Source organism: Betta splendens, chromosome 19 (assembly GCF_900634795.4).
Source record: "Betta splendens chromosome 19, fBetSpl5.4, whole genome shotgun sequence".
In the NCBI taxonomy this organism is placed as follows: domain Eukaryota; kingdom Metazoa; phylum Chordata; class Actinopteri; order Anabantiformes; family Osphronemidae; genus Betta; species Betta splendens.
Window position 1 is genome coordinate 14546392 of NC_040898.2, and position 5778 is coordinate 14552169.

Here is a 5778-nt window from a genome sequence, read left to right on the forward strand (position 1 = left end):
ACAGGAGGCAGCAGGTGAGGCTGGCAGCATCCGCACCATCAGCACTGGCGCACCACAGGGATGTGTCCTCTCCCCACTGCTCTTCTCCCTCTATGTTCTGTCATAATATCTAGCACTTGTGTCCTATTGGCAATTATTTCACTCAAAAAAGGTCTGTCATCCAGCTTTTGTAGCCGTTTCATAGCCTCTCATCCACAGCTGACACGATAGCTGAACTTTGACCTTTGACAACTCCTATTCCTCAAAATGTTACATCACTTTTCCTTCACAGTTCTACTTACTGCTTCATGGACGACTACCACAGCAAATATCAAATATATTTACTGTATAGTTTTGGAGCAAAAGTGTCTGACCATCTTTAACTCTACTTAATACCTCATGGATTCCTACCACAGCAAATATCAACTATTTTACTGTATAGCTTTGAAGTAATATATAAATAAACTAGTGTACAGTAAATTCAATTGACATCAATAGCTGGAATTTGACCTTCCATAAAATGAGTTCCTCACATTGGTACATCATCATTAATTTACAGTTCTACTAAGTACTTCATGGTCTACTACCAAAGCAAATATCAACCTATTTTGCATTCATAAACTATTGTACAGTAATTAGCATTACAACCAATAGCTGATCCTCTTTGCCTCACTATCACCTTCTCCCCACAATATGATGTAGTTTCACACAAGAAAAGTGGTACGTTGCGCAGAGTTTACAGTAAAATTAGTTATTACCCATTGGCAAGACAATAATCTACTACCGCAGTAGATTATACATTACTAATCTAATAATTTTAGTAACATGATTTATTCAAAATCAAAGTTTCTTAATTGGTTGTCTGTTTACTTACCATGTGACAGTGGATCGACACTTTACTCTTAAAATGTACAGTGAAATGAGCTTATACTTTGTGTAGTAGTATATGAAGTACTAAGTAGAACTATGAGGCAACTTCGATGGAATCTAGTCTCTAAATTGGCAGAATTTATTTAATTAAAGGGTCAAGTTTGGTCATTGACTTAAATTTATTTAACTATACGAAAACTTAGTAATGTATTACTCCAAAAATATACAGTAAAAGTAACGGATATTTGCTGTAGTAGAACAGGAGTTATCAAAGGGCAAAGTTCAGCTACTGGTGTCAGTTGAACTTACTGAATGATACTTTATGCATTATTTAAAAACTATGCAGTAAAATAAGTTGATATTTCCTGTGGTAGTAGTCTATAAAGTACTAGGTAGTGATGTCCCAATTTGAGTAATTTATTCAAATCCAAGATTTAGAAAAAGAGGCAAATTGCCTCTTTATATTTTCCGTTAGTGAATATATTTAGACATTCACTGTAAATTCTGTAATTTCTTAAATTTAATTCATTTCCTTGCAACATTTATCTTAATATCGCCCCAGATGCTCCTAAAAGTGAGAGTCTCGGCTTTTCTCAGTGATCGCAACAGTTACCGTAACTATAGCACGAATCGCGCACCTTGAATATAGCGACGGCTCATTTGACCACGGAAAAGTAAACGGCGGTTCATTTGACCGTGGTGACACACCGGAGCAAACGGCAACTGTAGCTTGTTTGATCCTTTCGGTAATTAATCTTACTGCATCTATTTATGACAATGAGTAGCACCATGTGTACAGCGAGCGGCGCTACAATAAGTATAGTGAAATTTTACTGTCTTGTCGTCTGCGTTAGATTAAAGATTATGACACAATAAAAATGTGCTACCACTAGCATCATAATGGCTCAGAGAACTTTCCTTTTACGATGCAAACAAATCGTTAATGAGTGTACTCGACTTCTACAAGGGGACAGTCCACCAGATGACGCATTTCAAACAGTTCTAGCAAGGTAAGAAAGTCCTAGGCTATTCTGTTCATTATCATTATCATGCACTAACTGTGGTCAAGCTAGCACGCTATTCGCAGATTCGCTACTGGGTGCACAAAAATGTACTCAGATTTTTACAGTACTACTGCAGAAGCGTTGCATACATGCATACATTAACAATTTATTAATAGTTATAAGTTCTTAAAGTGGTATTGTCATGTCAGTAGTTATAGCATGCTTTGCAACAAAAAAGAACAAACATATATACAGTATATATGTTTACTGTATGTGTATGATAAGGGTAAATCCGTCCTGTTTAATATATACATTTTTTCACATATTTCAGAATGGAAACCCTTAAACGCTGTCTGGAATGCTCAAGAGGGAGGTTGATGGATGCAACAGCAGTACAAGACATCCTTGAAAACATTGAGAAATATACTCAGGAGGTCAAGGAAATGCAACAGGGGGCTCAACAAGGTACTAACTGCAGACTGACAAGTGAAAATCTTGTTTTTCAGGCCTTTATAATTACAAAGACTAACTGCATACTACATGCTAATTCATTACCTATTTGTTTAATTATGTGGGAATTACACTCATCAACACATGGAGGTGTGTGTTTACGCAGAACTGTTATGAAGGTGTCGTTATGTAAGTTTTGCTTTGTTCAGCAGCTGTTCGGTTGCTTTATCAATAATTGTTAAAACGTCTATGCCTCTGCACTTTAGGGGACTAATGTTTTAGCTAGCTAGCTGCGCTAATACAGCGTGACAGTACGGTCACTTAGAACTTTTCAGCGGACCTAATTTAGTTCCCGTTTTCTTTGCCACCCTGTATATGAAGAAGTAATTGCACTTTAGTGAGCAGAGCGAGGTATATGTTGAAACCTGTTACGCTCTGTTGCTGTTTAGTGTACTGTAATATGTATTTTGAGACTTAAAAACTATTTCACTATTTCATGTCATTTGTTTTATTTCCACAGTGCTTATAGACACAAGCTGTTACGGCGATAAAGAGGCACGTGATGGCTGGACTGTCATGCGAGGTGGTGTCAGCAAAAGTAAAACTCACAAGTCATAGAGTCAATTGACTCTCTGCATATTCGTTGAACCGAGGGCTGCTTGAAGTGCTGTTTCTGTTGTAATAGAGGTGCGGTCAGGAAAATAACTTTTCTTAAATATGACATATATAGATGCTTCAGTCGAACAAGTCTGTCACAAACAAGTAATTCCTTTTCCTAGAGATGTGTTTTGATCATTTATCATTATCAAACATGTGATCACATGACTTTTACTGGCTAATGAATTATGCCTTCTACATTAAACAATTACTGTCTTTTTGTCCTCTACAGATTAACGTGCACACGCATCATAGACCAGAAGCACAAGTGGCCATTGGTTTTAATGCTGTCAACTAGGGCTCAAGCATGCATTAAAGAGTCCATTTACCTAAGATGATGTGGTTGTTATTGCTCCTGATACAAAGTTTTCTGTGTGTACACTTAATGTCAGTTTTCACAAAGACAAATTCTGTAACATCTGTTTTCTCTGTTTGATTATGGCAGGTAATGTTTATATTAGTGTTTAGAAAGATAAAAGAAGGTACAGTACTGGGTTGTATAGCACCGACGCCTGTGTGGTTACGTGTAACACTTGACTATTTTAAATAGATTTCAGTATTCCCCAGTAAATAAAAAAAATTCTACAAATGTCCACAGTTACGTCTGTATTTTACAGTAGAGGTACATGATCTGTTTCATCTTTTGCATTGTAGAATGTGACACATTATGTAATTGGGGTGTAACATTTCTAAACAATGTCAGATTAGACCTTGTCATGGTGTTGGTATAATCAGGACATATAATATCCAGCATATAGTATTAGAGACCAGGAAGATCATCAGTGCTGATGAAGATCGGGTGAACAGCGCTGGGGACTAAGCAGGTAAGCAAGGTTTCGGCTACATCTTCCCGAAGATCAAGGGAAAATTCACCTCCCAAATGATATCTGAATGAAGCATAGCCTCTGGTGGAAGAAGCGTGTCTATGTGTGGGGACCACTTCAGGTCCAAGGAGCTTGTGGACCCTAGGAACTCCTCTTAAAGTCCACCGTAATCTTCATAGTCTAGAGCGTGTTGAGCTCCAGCTGGTTCTTTTGTGTAGAGGAAGAACAGTGGGGAGAGGACACATCCCTGTGGTGCGCCTGTGCTGATGGAAAGCTGTATAACAAACTTTTCTGAGTGAAATAATTGCCATTAGGACACAAGTGCTAGATGTTATGACAGCACATAGCGGAATAAAAAATAATTTAGTGGTCTTTGGAAAAACCAGTGAAAGCAAAAGTGCAGTTAGAAGGATTTGATTTAGATTTTTGACTTAGATTTGAGTGATGGATACCAACAATAGAAAAACATGCAGTAGCTTGGATTTAAATTCCAATAATCACTGTTTTACCAATAATAATCACTGTTTGCTTTGGGAATGTATGAGTCTGGTTGTGGATATTTCATAATTAATTACACAATAAATCTGTGAATGTTCGTTTTAGACTATGAAACGAACTGTTTTGGTGAATGAGCCTAATGTATGTTGCGTTCAACGCAGGTACGAGGGTTTCTCTGGTTTCCGAGTCATCCCGTAGCTCGAGTCTGGAGGTAATTTACTGACCTCAAATAATTGAGGGAAAAACCAGCTTCGCCAATCAAAATGTACAAAACAAAAATCCTATTAAACTAGTTGTACTTTGCGTGTTGTCTTCGCAATAGTCCTGGTACAATAGTTTGTGGATGTACCGCAAATGACTTGAAGAAGCACTTAATCCTCAGTGTATTGCGGCGGGACCGTAGTTTCTCCGATTTCGTGTAAACGCAACTTAGTCCAACCGAGCAAGCGTTTTTTACGCATGCTGTTTTGCAGCAGAACGGGCGTATTTTACGCCTGCTTTTTTTGCAGCCGAACGGGCGTATTTTACGCCTGCTTTTTTTTGCAGCCGAACGGGCGTATTTTACGCCTGCTTTTTTTTGCAGCCGAACGGGCGTATTTTACGCCTGCAATGTCCAGCCAAGCAAGCGTAAATTACGCATGCTTTGAGACAGCAACGAGACACCTGTTTTTTACGCTTGCCTTTATTACATTACATGCGTATTTTGCACCCGTTAATGTAATCGCGCATAATTTACGGGCGTTCTGTGTGTCTTACGCATGCTTTTTGCGCATGCTTATGCCCAGATCAAGCGCATGAATAGTTTGATACGGACTGATTGGCCTTCCATACGTACGTGCGTGTGTGCGCGTGTGTGTGTGCGTGCGCGTGTGTGCGTGCGTGCGTGTGCGTGTGTGCGTACGTGCGTGTGTGTGTGTGCCCTCGTTGGGGCGGAGCTGGCGCTGGTTCTGTGATCCAGCAGCCGCCTGCTCTGCTGCAGCCTGGAGTTAATTAGCAGCGATTATCAGACCATGTTCCTCCGCACAGATGAACAGACGTGGCTGTGATCGAGCCGCACTCTGACGCCGTCCGGGATCTAATATATTAGATTTGTTAAGTAGCAGAGAAAGGCCCGCACCCGCCCGCGCTGCATCAAATGAGCACGGCGCAGATTAGAGCGCTGAGAGGAAATGGTGCCAAAGTGCTGTTCCGTTGAGATGCAGCTTTTATCTGGTACAAACATTGATCTCCATAGACACCGTTTGGCTGCACGGACCCCAAACAGAGGTCGTCACCGCTGGAGAGCATCTCCTCACATTCTCGTCTCCGTCTCCCGTCTTTTTTTTTTATTTTTGCTACATTTGCAACTGTCCCGAATGTGTCTCCTCGGACTTAGACATCACAGTCGCACCAAATCTCCTGGGAGCAGGAGGCGCGAGGGGAAAAATTCAGCTTAGCTGGGAGACGTAGGATATCGGGCCCTGCAGAATCCCCGCCTCCTCCTCCCCGACTCGCTC

General features: G+C 40.3%; 1 long non-coding RNA gene across 2 annotated transcripts; it reads left to right on the forward strand.

The window, feature by feature from the left end:
- Positions 1 to 517: 517 nt before the first annotated feature.
- On the forward strand, positions 518 to 3553 carry LOC114845834 (uncharacterized). 2 transcript variants are annotated; one of them, XR_008693292.1, is made up of 5 exons: positions 518 to 1595; positions 1817 to 1859; positions 2185 to 2318; positions 2824 to 2990; positions 3193 to 3553. It is a non-coding gene; the product is annotated as an uncharacterized LOC114845834 (long non-coding RNA). The 2 variants fall into 2 exon arrangements; XR_003783935.3 differs by lacking the exon at positions 518 to 1595 and having other exon boundaries at positions 1666 to 1859.
- Positions 3554 to 5778: the final 2225 nt, after the last annotated feature.